The 18,326-nt window shown below is 36.3% G+C and overlaps 2 protein-coding genes across 3 annotated transcripts in view; both read right to left on the bottom strand.

Moving 5' to 3' along the window:
• Positions 1–18,326, bottom strand: part of LOC142354358 (uncharacterized) — a 406,219-nt gene that overhangs the window by 65,695 nt on the left and 322,198 nt on the right. The window lies entirely within an intron of this gene.
• Positions 1–18,326, bottom strand: part of LOC142354357 (uncharacterized) — a 350,658-nt gene that overhangs the window by 298,548 nt on the left and 33,784 nt on the right. The window lies entirely within an intron of this gene.

The following is an 18,326-nucleotide window of genomic DNA, read 5'->3' as shown; positions in this document are numbered from 1 at the left end:
GAGTCGATGTACTTGGCACTGGATCAGTTAACGACCGAACTATTGGGTTTGATTTAAGAAACCCTCTTAGATTCACTCTGCTGCCAACCAAATTTGAGTCAACCGATTTGTTTAAATCAGGCGAATTGTGTGACATTATTGGGCAACTAATTTAGGATTAAACTATTTCAAACTAAATTAAACTATTTGAGGCAACGAATGAGGATGAAGTTAAACTATTTGATATGTGAAGTTAAACTATTTGAAGGCAACGAATGAGGATGAAGTTAAACTATTTGAATGGATGAAGTTAAACTATTTGAGGCAACGAATGAGGATGAAGTTAAACTATTTGAATGGATGAAGTTAAACTATTTGAGGCAACGGATGAGGATGAAGTTAAACTATTTGAGACAACAAAAGTTTCAAGATGAAATTAAACTATTTGAGGCAACGAATGTTGAAAAGTTGAGGATCAAGTTTATTCAAGCAGAAATTTTGGGCAAATGATACTTGGTAGCTCTGCTCTCACTATTAATACTTTTGCCTGGATACGACTCGCCTTGTAAAAGTGACTTTTAATCGTTCGGTTAAAACTTCTACTACAAATTCCAACAACGAACTAGTAGTAGTGAGTAGGTAGTGTATAATCTGTTCGTTGTAATCGTTCGGTTAAAACTTCTACTACAAAACCCAGCAACGAACTAGTACTATTTAATTTCGTCATACGATTACAAATTTCCGCTTTAGTATTCCACTACAAATAAATATACATGACTCTCTAGTATGCCAACAACCACCTCACGATTGTTAACCAAATGAACAAATTCATCAATCGTCTTACGATTGCAGTCTTATGAAAATATTCAACAATTACCCCACGATTGTTGGTTAGATGAACAAATTCATCAATTGTGATACGTTTTTTAGTTAGATAAACAATTGTAAAACAATTGTGAGTCAAAAGAACAATTGTCACACGATTGTGAGTCACATGAACATATTTAACATACTTAGTTTGAACAAATTGGACATGTTTAAAATGCATGAACATTTTAATCCGATTAGAGTCCAGCATTTTGGTTTTGAAATAAAAATATTCAAAAATAAAATTTAATATTTTCAAAAATTAACTAAATGAACTAAATTTCGGGTCTTTCCCATTATAGCCCCCCTCACAATAATATAGCCACCTTCACGATTGAGTGATCACGATTGAGTGATCACGATTGAGTGATCAACGGTTGCAAATATTGTTTTTATTGTCCTACAATTGCAAACCTTTTAAATGAATTGTTACACGATTGATACTTCCTTCTGAGAGACTAATGAATCAAGGGTGATACGTCCTGTAAGACTTCCTTCTGTCCACCTCATCATCCTAAAACATTTATTTATATATACAAAAATTGACTTTCATCAAGATTTGTCAATGGTAGACTGCATATGGTTTATATGCAAACGCTTGGCTTTTGCACTGATAGTTTAGATTGTATCAACTAACTCTTGGCTTTTGCACTGATTTTGTTTCAAGTCCCAGCAAACAAGTGCACATGCAAATTTAGTTTGAACAAATTGGACATGTTTAAAATGCACGAACATTTTAATCCGATTAGAGTCCATTTTAATCCGACTCATTTTGGCCAACACTCGTGTACATACATTGTATGCAGCACTTTGGTTTTGAAATGAAAATTAGTTTTTTTAAAATTTTGAGCTATTGGTTGGCACAAATTTGACTTTTGTATTAGATTTTAAGACGAAAAAAATTTGTTTCGGTTCTTCTTACAACCAAGATTTAGTGATGCCAAAATGAAATTTTGATGTTTCATATTGGCAGTACGACAAAATTTTTGCTTCAAAATGGTATATAACTCAACTCTTACAACTTCGAGGAAAAATTTTTGAAAGTGAAAATTAAAAATTTTTTTTGGGTCCAATGACCTTGCTTTCTGCTTTTCTGGAAAAAAAAAGTTGATAGTGGTCACCGAAAAAAAAATATAGGTGATGCCAATTTAAGTGCCAAAATGAATAATAGTAAATTTCATATTGTCCCAAGATCAACTTTTTCTACTACTTCAAATTGGCAGTCAGATCAATACTACTACTACTACTACTACCACTACTACTATTTGAAAATACATCAATACTTTATGAAGACGTAGAGCTGGGAGGATCCCGGACCAACGTAAATTCGCCGTTTTGTGAAGTGGAAATTTTTAAATTGTTTTAACTTCCAAATAATTTAATCGGCACACACGGGGGGGGGGGGCAATCAAGTATAAAAAGAGAATATAGAGTAGCACACAGGGGAGGTTCCGCATCTGTATCAAGTAAAGAAATACTTGAAAACGTTGATTAGAAGACAGAGAAGTATTCCATCCTCCGCCTGAAAATGGTTAACATAGTAAACTCTTTACTCAGAATGCTCATAAGTCTTACACAAATGGAGTCCAACATAAACTCAACTTGACTGGGAAAACGACGCCACAATCCGCCAAGCTAATTCAAGACTTTTTTTAGAATTTGTAAGTTTTCTGCCTAAACTTTCTTTTTTTTTGTTCCGTGCGATTCGGTATTCGTACTTGAGGCGCTGGTACAAACTTGAGAGAAATTGGATCATGGAACCCGACTTCAATTGAAGCTGGATGCCTAACCTTTAACACCTGCAAACTTGACATTCCGGTGGATTAGCAAATATTTTCTTGTCTCACATGCAGTAAAACAATGCATCTAACTGAACAATGTACGAAACTTTCAAAAACTGCAATCGAAGCGATGAAAGCTCTTGGACAAAATGTTTTGCTCCTCTGTAACTGTGTTGTCCTCAAAAAGGCAATAAACTAGTCGAATCTGCTGCTCTTAACTTCAGCAAGTAGCTCCTGTCGATGATAAAGGTCTGAAAACCCTGCAAACGTAGGTAAACGAAAATAAGAGAGCCAAATCTGGAATTAAGCAAACGGTGATCGCCAACACTAGTGCCGTAGAAGCTGCTGTACACCAACCAGCTGTTGAACAAGAGATGAATGAGGCGCATTCTGTAAAGGGTATAACAAAAAGAAGAGTGCCTGAATGTTCCTCACGAAATGCTTGAAAGAAACAGCAAGACGATATGAAAAAGATTGAACAAATGATGGCCTTCATGAACGTGGACCGCGAGATCAGTGAGCTGAGACGTCTTGGACCACAGAAAGAAAACAGAAAAATAGCTGGCAAGTTGCCAAAAAATAGCCACAACTGCTTCATAGATCTGTAGTCTCAAAAAGAAGGTTAAAAAACAGACCAAAAAAGAAACTTATTCTTTTCATTAGGCGGTGAGATGTTAAACTTTGATTAAGAATCTGTAGATCTTAGTGGTATTATTTTTAGCTGCTCTTAAGTAACCTTCAATTAGAGTGACATGCACTCATCATTTGACTTTATCACTTTGAATTAAATTAAAGAAAGTTGGTTTGAGAGTGAGGAAGTCATTTTTCTGAGTGAGGTAAGTCACGTGTGACCAAAATTTTAATCACGCCAATGAACAAAAAAAACTAGCTCCAAAATGAGTGAAAAATGACGTCAGGCACGCAATTCGGTTGAAATTGCATGAATGAATGAACAAAAAGCAGATTTGAAGTGACAGTGACGTCATATGGTAGTAATAAAAAATTGCCGACGTAATAAAAATAACAAGAGAAGGCCAAAATAGCCTCAGCTACGCTTGGCTATTAACCAGGAAAATTTTCTTCGAAGTTTCAAACGGCTGGCAACGTAGACTCATTCTGAAATCAGTGAAAATGAATCTGCACCACGAAAAGTCATTCTACGTAATCAAAAACTTAGCACTGCGGACGCGCAGCATGAAACGCAACTATTGAGAAAAAGAAAGGAGTTAATTGAATCTGGTGCTGAGCGGAAGAATCTGAAAATCAATAACCAAAAATTTCTACGAATTGTTGATGGCAACTGGCTCGAAATTAAAATTGAATATCACAAAGAAAACATTCTGCCAAAGAAACGTTTGTACCTGTCTAAAATGTGCACAATCTGTTCGATTTTAAAAGAAGAAAGAACGTTGCCGATGCTATTACTGCTTGTAATCACTGTAACATCTTCTGTTTGACTGAAACCTGGCTGCTAGCCGATATTCTTAATAATGCTCTCATTTTAAACCAGTTTTAAATTCATCAATTCGATCGTGACTCCCACATTGGCAATTCGAAACACGGCGAAGTTTTGTTTGCTGTTACATCCGCTATAAAACACAGACCAAATATCTTTTCCAGCTCATTTTGTAAATCTAGTTGTTCTCGTTCTCTGACTATAGAGCACTTCTTTGTTGCTTGTATTGTGCGCCCAAACCGAGCCCTCAAAGAAAACCACGCGAAACACTTGTGGAACTACGTAGCTTTTTGAAATCTGCATCCTTCGGAAACGGCTAAGCTTCCACTTTCATCATGGGAGATATTAATTTTCCGAATGCCTCTTGGACTCAAATGGTATCCAGTGATGATGATGAGGCTGTATTAGTCGAATTTGTGCAAGACTACCGACAACTTATCAAAGGCAATAGGAACCAGCTCGATTTTCTCCTAACCAATAACAGTGACTTCCAATTAAACATTTCAGCCGACAACCGCTTGAAACAGCCGCCACACTCTGACCATCCGCTTTATCTACTTAAACTTTCTGATCTCAACTGGATACTGCGGTCTAGAGCCACTAAAATCTTTTCACCTTTAGATTTTAATATTTTTCCGTACTCAAAGGCCGCCTGGACTTCTCTCGGTAAGCATATAGAACACAACACCTTCCTTCCATACTGCTTCAGCAGTGTTGAGGTAGTTCTCCAACTCTGGTACGAATGGGTCCAAGATTGTTTTGAGCTTCATTTTTCCAAAGCAACGAAGCACTGAATGTCACTTGCACCGTGGGTTAAACCTCAGACTTCAAATCTGCTCAAAAGGCGCAATACGCCTCTTCGGCTTATCTCTAGAAAGTCTATCCTCTCAAGACTAGAAAAATTGAAAAAAATTATCTGAGCAACAATTCAAGATAGTATGGCAGCTGATAAGATGGAGTACAAGACGGATGTCTTCTGTATTGGTCGCTTCTTTGAGAAACAGAAATATCTAAAGGTGTTAAAAAACTCTACCAACTACTACCAACTACGAAAAGCTGAGCTCTTCAATGAGTATTTTCAGTCAGTGTTCAATAAGTGTGACTATAAACAAAGATGTACAACTATCACTGACACCAATGAGTTCTCTACCCACTTTAATTGCGAGGAAAATAAGTTAGCACTGGAAAGTCTCCAAACCCAAAAGATTGGACCGCTGTTATTCAATGTCTATTTAAACAATCTTCCAACCTGCATCATGTCATAAGGCTTCGGCAACGCTGACGACTACGAGATTATTGGTAATAACGCAGTTACTTTGCAATTTGATGCTACCAAAGTGAGCAAGTGGTGCGAGGCTAACATGATGATGTTGAACACCGGTAAAAGCAAAGTTGCTCTTTTAAGAACCAAATTAAGCTCAAAATGAACATCGGGTTCTTCGGCCACCCTGATGTTGCGAAAGATCTTAGACTCATGAGTTTGAGGAATCTGACATGGTCCTGTCAGGCTGAGAGACGAGCCGCTTAAGCTCCTCAAGCGTTAAAAATGATCAAATGGAACATTTCAGCCACTCAGAGTTGGTTGTCAAAACAGCAGTTTTTTTTGTAGTTACCCAGTTCCTACAATTTCATACGGCGGTGTTCTCTGGGAGCCATTCAACCTTGACATAGAGTTGATGAAGAAAGCACAGTGTGACAATGTGGATTCTTGGAACTAGTCAAGTGGATTACAAAGAACGACTCACTAGGCAGCGACTTCTCCCTTTCTCCCTGTAAAACGAGCTCTATTTTGTTTTAGTGTTCTTGGAAATTGTGATTGCAAAAAACATCATCGACTAGACTCAAGATTTGCAAAACTGGAATGCAGTGTATCCGAAGAAACAACAAAATTATCACAACGAGAAGTTTGTCAAAACGCAAACAAGACTGTGACTTCCGGCTGCGGGCCAGAATACTGGCCAATTTACTGGGTGCCCATCTTGACACGAATCAATTTGTTAGATATCAACAGAGCCAAGGAGATGCTGATGAACATATTCCTCAAAATTTTCAGTTACAAACACGACTCCGAACGACCTTGTACCTGGAGAATTATCTCTTGCTGTTCCAGCTGCAGCCATACTAAAAAATTCTTTTTTTGATTGAAACCGCTTATGGACTTAAAACTCCACTGCACTGGACCCTAAATACTGATTTATATTATTAATTTTTACATACAGCCAAAAAACGACAGTCATTTTGATGCAAAACCTTTTTTTCTGCAACGATTGGTTAAAAAAATCATTTCCTCTTTAAGTCACAAGGTGGCATGAAGACAAGCTAAAGTTATTGTTGCATGAAGACAGGGCACACGAGCATCAACGAGCTCTTCAATGCTGTGAAAACTTGAAGTCTAGTGGAGTCTAGTGATGCGAGCCCAGTTGTCATGCAAGAACAGAACCTTGAGAAAATTTAAGAAGCAGCTTCAGGCTCCCGAAAAAAACTCTCTAAAGATAACGCTGAAACTCAAAATTATTGTCCCGATATTGCAAAAGAGAGTAGGGTTGTGCTGCTCGAATGCTCTCCCGAATGATAAGAGAGAATTTTGATTGAGCCAAGAAGATAGAACGTAAAAATTTAAAAATGGATCGTTAATTAAAAACTTTTTTAAGAACTTTTTCGAACACTTAGTTAATCGTCAGGTCATAATGAATACAAAATGCTCAAATGAAAAACCTGAAAATAAACTGCAAATCACTAAAATCTACTCATCAAGGAAACTAAAAACGAATCTTTACATATCTACAGTCGCATCTACAAAATTTAACATCTGAGTTCATATATAGTTTCGATTTGATGTAGCAGATGCATATCGACACGTTTTTCATTAAAAAACCATATATTAATTAGCTTAAGCTTACCTCGTTTTGTTCAAATGTAAAAGTGAATTTTTCGTTTTGTAAAGTGTTTTTCTTTCGAATTGGAATTTCATCTACAAACTAAGCTTTAAAAGTCACTTCTCGTGTTCAGCATTCGTCGCGCGTGTTGATGGCCGGTTTCGACGTTCTTATTTAAAACGCCTCTAGTGTCATTAACTTAGATTGGTTGCCGCACTGGTCTAATATCTTCCACTGGAAGTTGTTTTATTAATTGCATGTATTCTGATCGGTGATTTCGCCTTGGCATGTTCTGCAACACTTGATGTAATATGTAGGCATGTCTGCCCGACATAGATTGATTTGCATTCATTACAAGTGGGTAAACCACGTGGGATTTGAGATCTTTATCAAAACTAGATTTCAGGCTAGGTAAACAGCTCTTATTTTTCCGAGTCGAGAAAAATGTCTGTACAGGTTGAAATTCGTTCAGCTTTTTTTTACAAATCCATTAGAAAAGTTGCATCTGTACTGTAATGCAAATTGTTGTTTCTCAGTATTTTTCTGTTAATTTACGGCTACGCCAGCGTTATATCTTTTTCTTTGTCTTTCTTATGCGCAACTGATTCAATTTCCTTGGCAATTTTTCCTACCCAATGCCTAGGATGTTGATTACGTTCACAATTTTATTCACTTTTTGTGAATGCTTCATGAAACGCTTTCAAATTGCTGATGCCTCAGAGCAGGAGGTATAATGTTCCCTGTATTATGCGTTTTTTATGTTGAAGGTAAGTTGAAGAATTGGATGGAGGTTACTGCCCTCATCCAACTTCTCGTTGGTGTCACCTCTAACTGTTCTCACAATATCGTCGACACGTCTTAGAAAAACTTTTGTTTCAGACGAATGGTTAATGTCATTTTTATCACTTTTACGGGAGAATGATCCCAATCATAACTGGTTTTTCATGCTATCTTTTCCTGTTTTACTGATTTGCTTACCTTTTCGTGGAACCACCTTTTGCAGATTTTGCTCTCAACACCCCTAGAACGTGCTGTTCTCACGGTGTTCCCAATTCCAACAGGTGCTCAATTGTATGTTGGTTTTACATTTAGGTGTCTGTAATTTCAGTTGCGGCTCCCACGATTTCATCCAATGGTTAGCCAAAATTACTGCCAAGTTCACGACCAATGCCGACCCGCCTTTCTGACAGCAACAACTTTCATTACAGTTGAAATTGAGGTTTTCGACGGCTAATTCGAGCAGACAATTTGTTGTTCTTCTAGGTATATCTGGTTTATCGTCCCTAGAATAAATCGATTTCAGACTTCCTTTGCAGGAACGTTGGTGTATAATTTTTCACATCTAATAATAGGATATGTTCATATTTTTCACATTTTATGTGCTCCAGAGTCTACCGTGCGTCATTGGTGTTAGCTTATGTATGTGCTCCTTCAATATTTCGGAAAAAGGGTGTTAGTAACTTGTTAAGGTTATGGTTAAAACTTCCCGGGATGGAGAGAACAGGTCTCAGAGGGATTTCTTTTTATTGTACCTTAGGTAGTCCATACAACCTTGCTGGTTGTGCTCCGGTAGACCTTAAAGCTTTGTAAAGCTTAACCAGTATCTTTTTTCCTCATATCCAAAAGTTTGTTTAGTTCTCTGTCATTTTTCATTACGATATTATTACAACTCTTATCAAGTTTCTTGAACTGTTCGCATTCTAGTGCTCTTTCCAGTTTTTCTGCGTACGTGCTCTTTTTCATAACACAAAAACTAACACCTTTATCAAAAGGGACAGCAATCAGGGCATTGTCACGCAGATTTTCATGCACTTTTGCCAATGCTCTATCTAAAGGTGTTTCTCTGACGTTTCTGACTATCATTTTGCTGTCACTTCAGTATCAAACAGATTTTCACCTAGTGCATTGTTCTCACGCAGATTTCTAATCAAAATGTCTATGTCCGCCAAGAATTGCGACTCTTTAACCTTGTCACTTATGGAACCAAAAACGATCAAGTCCCTGAAAAGTCCCGGCAAAATGACACCACCTAGAACCACTACAATCTCTCCTTACATGATCTTGCTTCTCAAAAATTTGGCAAGTTCTCCCTGCAGTCTTTGTTCAGAACTAACTAGAACAAACTAGGTTTGTCTTGCCTCTCCCAAATATTTGGTAAGTTCTTCTCGCAGTCTTTGTTTAGAACTAATTGCATGATTGCGAACTCGTTTGCGCAAAACAAACATTACGTAGGGCACTACATGGTTATCTAAATTGTTAAGGAGATTTTTTGGACTAGCAGCTCACTTTTGGTCACATTTTTATTATGAGTGTCAACTGCTGTGGAAATTTCCGATAGAAAATACTTTTATTTGAAAACTTTGCACCGCTTGATCCAAAAACACATCTGATTTTGGAGCACGAAATTTTATATCCGGTATTATGTCTGTGCTTAATCAAGTTTTAAGAAAATTTGTTTTCCGTTTGCTACTTTTTTACCTACAAAGATTGTTTTCATAGTCCAAGTATGGTTTCCAACAGTCGCTATTTTGCAAAATTTCCTCAGCAAAAATCTACCATACCGACAACAGGTACAACAATATACTCAATTCATTTGCCAACATGTTCGAACATAGCCGGAAACATACTGCTAACAGATTGCCGGGAAATAACCGCATAAGCTTTGTGGATCTGCAGTCTCAAAAAAAAGACATTAAAAAAAGCCTTCTCATTAAAATGAGATGTTAAACTTTGATTAAGAATCTATATAACTTATTGCTTCTTCTATTAGCTGCTCTTGAATAACCCTCACTTACAGTGATATACACTTAATTGACCTTATCTGTTTGGCTAAAAAAAAGAAAATCAATTGAAGAGAAATCATTTTTGAGAGTGAGATATGCAACGTGTGACCGAGAATTTAACCACAAAAATGAAGAAAAAAACTTGCTCCAACAGTGAAAAACTACGTCACGCATGCAATTCAGTTGAAATTGCTTGAACGAGAAGAAACATCCGCCCCGCAGATGAAACCGAAAACAATACACAATTTTATTCAATTAACACTGTTAACGCTTTCGAAGAGGAAGTATGAATATAAGAATCAAAATGGTAATCCGTCACTTGCGGCGCCAAATCCAGTACGAAAAACAATTACAAGTTATGTATTTCCAATTATGTAAAAATTGCATTGCAAAATCATTTTAGTACTTCTCACAACCCAAAATCTATCCCAAAAAAATGCTTCACATCAGTTGCTTGCTAGCACCAAAAACTCCTACATCTGCAACAAAAGGCAAATCGACAAATGACAATATTAAAAAAAATTGTTTAGCAAATCACTCATAGTCTCAAAGACCATAAAGACGTGATATAAAAGCAGGTGCGGGATTGTATTTTGAAAAAAAATAGAGGCCGACTTCAAGATATAAGTCCATATATCTACTCAATTCGGGAAAGTTTTCATGTTAAATTGGGCTTCGTTTGCGTAGATGAGCGTTGCAAGAGGCCCCCGTCGATGATTTCCACTATAGCCACTTGTTGTAATGGGCGTTGATATTAAAGGCCAGGCGGCTCCTGTTGGACATGCATGAGCAGAGAGTTCACTATTAAATGGGTCGATATTGGTTTTGGTACGAATCTCAATCAAATTACTAACACTGAGCAAAATCAACCCCATAAATCATGTGAGTCCCATCAGGAAATTCAATTTGATTTTGGGGGACCAACAATTGACGAGAGGGAACATGAAATTTTTTGCGTTGCTGCAAGAGATTCTCAAAAAATCCTACAGTTGAGGCCTTTGACGAGGCTAGTCGCTCGAATGTAATTCAATGCTCAGACATATTCAACCTAAATCATAGAGTAGCTCAATCATTCAGATTCTGACCAAACAATATAGTTCTTTAGAAATTAAGGGCTATATGTTTAGAAGGACGTCTCATTCAGAACAATAAACGTCGCTTTGCGTTCTTTAAAAAGAAAAGATCTACTTCAACTTCGTGCTGCGTGAAACTTGCTTTAAAATCATAGACCAGCTACGAATATGCAATTAGGAGACAAAATAATTTGGCTTTTGAAGCACTTTTTTTATGAAAGCAGACACCATACTAGGCAATATATGTACTACGCCAATATCTTCTATTTTTTCCTCAGTGAAAATAAAAAAAAACACTGCTTAGACGAGTAATTTGTGCTGCCCGAATCAATTTTGCCTAAAGCCTGAGGAGCCTTGCAATTGGGTAGCAGCAATGACAACGAAGTGAAATTGGAACAAATTTGGGTCTCCTGGGTTGAACTTGAATGGAAAAATCAGGTGACGGATTGCAAATTACGTTTCTATAGGATAACAAACAAATGCCGACCTGTCCCGCTCTCTAAAAAAGCAGTAGAACTCAGATTAGCACGAAGCAATCAAGAACACAGACGGTCTATAGAAAATCTGAGAGGCTATGCGGTTTGTTAGCTGCGGTTTCTTCGATTGTCATCACAAGAACTATCTGTTCGCAAACTAAAAGACGAGGAACAATACAAATGAGCTTTCGCAAAACCGCATTAGCCATATTTTGATTCTGCCAGGTAAGCTAAACATCCTTAAAAAATTTCGCTGATAGAAGTGGCCCCAGGAAAAACAAGAATTTTATGCAATAGAAAATACCTTCTCATATCAAACAGTTCTCAAAAAAACCAAATGCAACGAGATAGCGAAATACAAGAAGCAAAAACATGGCAGCTGAATTTCATTCTAAATGACCATTGTTGCGCAATCTCAAATTGGCTACCGAAAATGCCTGACATCTCCGCTTTGTGATATCCACCATTAGAATCCGAATCACCGGCCGCCTGACACATTACAACTAATCCTGCGTCAAAAGTTCCGTTTTCCGCCTTATGGCAAATCAATCACGCAATTGAGGGCAAAAGCACAAAAACTAGAACAAGGTGTCATAGAAGAAGCAGCCCCAATTTTCTGACGTCAGTAATGACAATTTTTCAGAATCACCGAAGGCATATCAATAACCGAAGAAATGAAAACAATTTGGCGAAGTTGATAATTTGCAGTCACAGCCCATTCAATCTACATTTGTCATAAAAATGTTGTAGCCAGTCAAGCCTCTACAGATTCAAATCTTTTCATCAATAGTTAGTGAAGCCTTTCAAATAGATACGCGAGTCAGATACTTGGGCTAATCATTTCCTTCAAATCCCGATGGTTCGCTATTCTTTCGGTTGGCAAAGAAGAGGTTTAAACTGACGACTGTTAAAGGGCACTGCAAAAACACCTCAGAGAACTTAAATTATCACCAGTTGTTCATAACCAGTAATTAGATTGTTGCTATAGTTTAACCGGGGAAAATCTGTTCAACTGTGGAGAATAACCGGAAAGTCATGTTCATAATATAATTTGTCATTCCTTTGCATTTTAATTGAAAAAAAACAAAAGAGTATGTCATACATGAAATCATTGCAATAAAATTTTATACAAGTTGTTTTAAGTTTGATATATATTAACTTATCGTTTCATTCGTTCAGTTTTGTTTATCTCCCGAATTACTGAATAAATGTCTGCTCACGAATTTTGTAATCTGGTTTATGTTGTTCGAATTCAGTTGCTGATTTTAAGTCTAAATTGCTCCGGCTTTTTCGTTCAAAAAAGCAACAGAATAGCAAATTATAATCTGAGTGTGTTTCTCGCTTCGCCAAGTCAGCTTATAAAAGTTTAGAAATTATTTCAATCGGCGAAGCACAGCATATATCATAGATAGTTTCCCGCACAATACCAGCCTTAAGTTGGTCGAATATGGTCTGTTAGTAATTTGTAGTTTGGACTAGCGCTCAAAAGATCTTGCAAGACAGTTTTAAACCGAAAACATCTTGCAAAGCTATCATTTTTTATGGATTGTTTAAAAAAAACGAAAAAGCCCTGTCTTAGTCCTTATGCTATCCAGCGTACTATTCTAGACACGTTAAAAACTGAAAGCGTCAACAAATGCTATTTTGAAGGCAAAAATATCACAAAAAGAATCAAGTAATCTTTTTGACAAATCTCACAACTTATAACAAATTTTGTGACGGGTCTTGTTCAACTTAGAAAAATTTACTCAGAAATTCGGGAGATAAACAAAACTGAACGACTGAAACAATAAGTTAAATTATATCAAACTTAAAACAACTTGTAAAAAATTTTTTTGCGATGATTTTATGTATGACATATCCCTTTGTTTTTTCAATTAAAATGCAAAGGAATACCAATTTATATTATGAACTTGATTTTCCTGTTATTCTCCACAGTTGAACAGATTTTCCCCGGTTAAACTATATCAACAATTTAATTACTGGTCATGAACAGCTGGTGATAATTAAAATTTTTTGAGGTGTTTTTGCAGTCCCCTTTAACAGTCGTCAGTTTAAACCTCTTCTTTGCCAACCGAAAGAATAGCGAAGCATCGGGATTTGAAGGACTTGAGTAGCCCAAGTATCTTACTTGCCTATCTGTTCAAAAAGGCTTCACTAACTATTGGTGAAAGATTTGAATCTGTAGAGGCTTGACTGGCTACAACGTTTTCATGACAAATGTAGATTGAATGGGTTGTGACTGCAAATTATCAACATCGCCAGATTGTTTTCATTTCTTCGGTTATTGATATGCCTTCCGTGATTCTGAAAACTTTTCATAACTGACGTCAGAAAATTGGGACTGCTTCTTCTATGACATCTTGTTCTAGTTTTTGCGCGATTACCTTCAATTATGCGATTGATCTGCCCTCAGGAGGATAACGGAACCATCGACTTCGGATTAGTTGTAATATGCCAGGCGGCTGGTGATTCGGATTCTAATGGTGGATATCACAAAGCGGAGAAGTCAGGCATTTTCGGTAGCCAATTTCGGATTGCGTAACAATGGTCATTTGGAATGAAACTCAGCTGCCATGTTTTTGCTTCTTGTATTTCGCTATGTCGTTGCATTTAGTTTTCTTGAGAACTCTTTGATATGTGAAGTTAGTTTATATTGCACAATTTTTTTGTTCTTCCTGAGGCCACTTCTAACCGCGAATTTTTTTTTAAGGATGGTTGGTTTCCCTGTAAGAATCGAAACGGTTAATTAGCTTTTGCGAAAGCTCACTTGTATTGTTCCTCGTCTTTTAGTTTGCGAACAGATAGTTCTTTTGTTGACAATAGTAGAAACAGCAGCTAAACAACCGTATAGGGCTTCCAAATTCTATATAGACCGCCTGTTTTCTCGGTTATACCGTGCTAATTTGAGCTGTACTGCTTTTTTGGAGAGTGGGACAGGTCGCAATTTGTTTGTTGTCCTATGGAAACGTGATTTGCAAACAGTCGCTTGATTTTCACAATCATGTTCAACCCACGAGACTTAATTTTTTCTCGCTTTTACTTCGTTGTCACTCTTGTAACCTGATTGCAAGGCTCCTCAGGCTTCAGGCAAAATTTATTCGGGCAGCACAAATTACTCCCTCGTCTAAGCAGTCTAAGCAATGTTTTTTAAAAATTTTTCTTAGGAAAAGATAGAGGATTTTGGCGTAGTGCATATATTGCTTAAAATGGTGTCTGCTTTCGTAGCAAAGAGTGCTTCAAAAGCCAAAATAATTCGTCTTTTAATTGCATATTCGTAGCTGGTCTACGATTTTAATGCACGTTTCACGTAGCACGAAATTGAAGTAGACATTTGCTCTTTAATAAAGTCGGAGTGATGTTTAATGTTCTGAATGAGATAGGTCCTTCTAAACCTATAGCGCTTAATTTCCAAAGAATTATTTTATTTGTTCCAATCTGAATGATTGAGTTACTCCATGATTTAAGTTGAAAATGTCTAAGTATTGAAATACATTCGGACGACTAGCCTTGTCAAAGGCCTCAACTCTAGGATTTTTTGAAAATCTCTTGCAGCAAAGCAAAAAAATTCATGTTCCTTCTCGTCAATTTTTGGTCCCCCAAAATCAAAATGAACTTCCTGATGGGATTCACATTGTTTATGGGGTTGATTTTGCTCAGTGGTAGTTTTTAGATTGAGATTCGTACCAAAACCAGTATCCAGCCTTTTAATAGTGAACTCTCTGCTCATGCATGTCCAACAGGAGCCGCCTGGCCTTTAATATCAACGCCCATTACAACAAGTGGCTATAATGGAAATCATCGACTCGGGACTCTGGCAACGCTCATCTACGCAAACGAAGCCCAGTTTAACATGAAAACTTTCCCGAATTGTGCAGATATATGGAGTTATATCATGAAGTCGGCCTCTATTATTGTTCAAGATACAACCCCACACCTGCTTTTATATCACGTTCTTTATGGTTTTGAGACTTTGAGTGGTTTGCTCAATAATTTATTTTAAAATTGTCATTTTTGGCTGTGCCTTTTGTTTCAGATGTAGGAGTTTTTGGTGCTAGCAAGCAACCAATGTGAAGCAGTTTTCTGGGATAGATTTCGGTTTGTGAGAATTTCTAACGTGAATTGGCAGTGCAGTTTTTACATAATTGAAAATACTTGTGTTATGGTTGTTTTTCGTACTGGATTTGGCGCCGCAAGTGACGGATTACCATTTTGAATCTTATGTGCATACTTCCTGTTCGAAATTGTTAACAGTGGTAATTGCATAAAATTGTGTAATGTTTTTTGGTGTCATTTGCCGGGCGGATGTTTCTTCTAAATAAATTGACTTTTTTGAGGTGTAGATGCAGCTCAGTTTAATTTAGGGAATTGGGCATGTCAGATATGAAATGTAAGCTTGCATCTATAAAATCTTCGTCTTAGGCTGATATGTTTTTTAGCCTGATGAAAAAGCTGGCGAAGGGTATAGCTGACTATACCCTTCGTCTGCAATTTAAACGATCAACCAACAATGTTAAACGACTATTTCAGGATTGGTTTGAACGGTGTTCTTTTAGTTTGGAAAGGAACGCTCCGTGATCTGTAATGACAATAATTTCTAGTACACACTTTTTTCGAAGCATTTGATACACAATATAGTTCAAAATTATTAAACATAATAAAGCTTCAAAAAATTTTGAGCTTTGACTTCAAACGGTCCAAAGGGCCGTTTTCCTAAAGTTTTAAATATTTTCATAAAGTTTTGCAGAAAGAAAATCTTGATTACAAAATGAGTTATGGGAAAACAATTCTTTGAACTGCAAATCGACCCACTAAATATAGATTTCTAGGTGGCATCTTTTGCTCTGTGTTTTCGGGCTTGTCACAATTGAGCATCAATTCTCAGCCTTGAAAAAAATCAAACTCAGCTGCGAAGAAGAAGAGAAAGATTCTTTGCATTTAAGAAGTTATTGCATCTGGTTTCATATATTATTTGGTATAATAAACGTTGATAGAAGAAAATTTAAATGATTTTTTTAACTCATAAACACAATAAGGACGACACCTCTGTTCCCGGTCTCTATCCCAAATAAAAATGCTTATTGAAAAATTGCGAGGAATGAGAGAGCTGTTGCAAACATTTTTATCTAGCGAAATTGATTGGAATCATAAAACAGCAGTTAAAATCAACAAGATTAAACGGAAGCAGAGAGAAAAAAATTGATAAATTTGCAATTGATACAGAAAATATATCGATCCCAATGCCAAACATTCATCATCTGGAGATTAAAATTCACGTTACTGCAAACGGGGCTAAAATATTTTTTTTCAACTAAGTTTCATATCATGATTGGCAATTACAACGTTGGTTCAATTAAACTGAAGGGAAAGAATATAAATCTAAAATAGATTCGATGCACATTCCTTGATTAATCTCCTCAAAATTAAGGTTGCAAATCAAAGACAAACAAAAATGGTATCAGATGGGATTTTAAAGTAGAAGACTTCTGCAATGTCAACTTTTTTACTGTTATCCCGGGTTTTTCGGGATTGAAAAATGGTTTCCTTTTTCTTCGAAACTTAGCTGAACAATCATCTCGTAAAATCGATGCTTCCATGGCACTATGAATCATCTGAACTGTTTAGGACAATGATAGTCTTAAAAGCATTTGGAAAGGTCTCAAGATAATAAAAATCATAGTTATTTAACAAAATTTTGACAAAAAAGACTACCATAGTAAAATTTCTAGTTAATCAGATTTGCACCTTCCTTAAAAGTCATTGGTAAGTTGCAAAACACCTCCCCCGTTTTTCACAAATTTTGACAACTTGTTTGAGGATTTTGCCCTGATGTTAAATTCGCTACATTTTCTGAGTCTTTATCTCTTTCGTTGTGTATATCGTTTAAAATATCCTATTAAACTCCATAACAGTAACTGTAATTCCTCCTGAAGTAACGCATTCTCGTTAAAACATAAAGGAGCTCACTTCTCTTGCTTGTTTTCTTTTTTTTTCCAGAACGTTTGTTCTATTTTGTTTCCGTTTTTGAGTTGAAGCCAGGCTCCTAATAAATGTTTTATTGGTTACTCAAAGTTGCATTTGGTTTAATCTTTGTGTTATAGGCCATATATCGAAAAATAATCAAGTAACTCACCATTTCAGATAAAAATTAATTAATTGAGAACACTCAATATTTCAGAAATTAAAGAAATCAGACAAAAAAATAATTAATCCGTCGAAAAAATTCGGCTCAAATGTACGATTACTCTTGAGTCTTAATGGTCTAGAATATTTTTTCTCGCTAGTTTTTGATAAGCAATTTTCTTAATTGCGTCTTCGATTGAGTTTGATTGAATTAATCGGTTTTCAGAGACAAAATGCAGCTTCAAAATTGGGAAAATTGTTAATTTGTAGTAATCTGTTTGAATATTTTGATTATTCTGTATTTAGCTTGGAAGAAGAATTATAAATCTTGTAATATTCTTGCAAACTAAGGGTACCTTGTCAGATCCAATTAATCCTTTCACAACTGATGATCAGTTTTGAAAAAAAAATTGAACACTGGTATAGGACACCTTTGCTTACATTTTTTAATTAGCAAAAACAAAACAACTTTATAAACAAATTTCGTAAATGATTTTTAGTTAAGTATTAGCAGCAACAAAGGATGAACATGTGTAGAAAAATTGGGTTTAGTCAGAAGATCAAAAGCCAGTGAAATCAAAGCAAAAACATTAAGATCGTTAATTGAAGGCGATAGTTGACCATTTGGGGAAGGGGCCAAAAATCAACGAAAACGATTGTTGCGCATAATTTAGTCGATCCTGGTAATTTTGTGTTCAATAAGAAAGAGCAATGCAAGCTTGAGAAGCCTTCCGTGAATTTAGTTTTGCAAGATTTGTTAGGTTTAATTCTTGAACGCCAGATTTTTTGGTATGTTGGTTTTAAAGACGTAAGAAATGATAAGAATTTTTGGTTTTAAAAAATGAAGAAAAGGTTGGTATGTTTAGTTTCAAGCGCTGGAAATCGTCCGTATTTTTGGTTTGAAACGTAAGA

This window comes from Convolutriloba macropyga, chromosome 15 (genome assembly GCF_964194025.1).
Source record: "Convolutriloba macropyga chromosome 15, txConMacr16.3, whole genome shotgun sequence".
NCBI classification, from domain to species: Eukaryota; Metazoa; Xenacoelomorpha; order Acoela; family Convolutidae; genus Convolutriloba; species Convolutriloba macropyga.
This window is presented reverse-complemented; position numbering and strand designations above follow the sequence as displayed.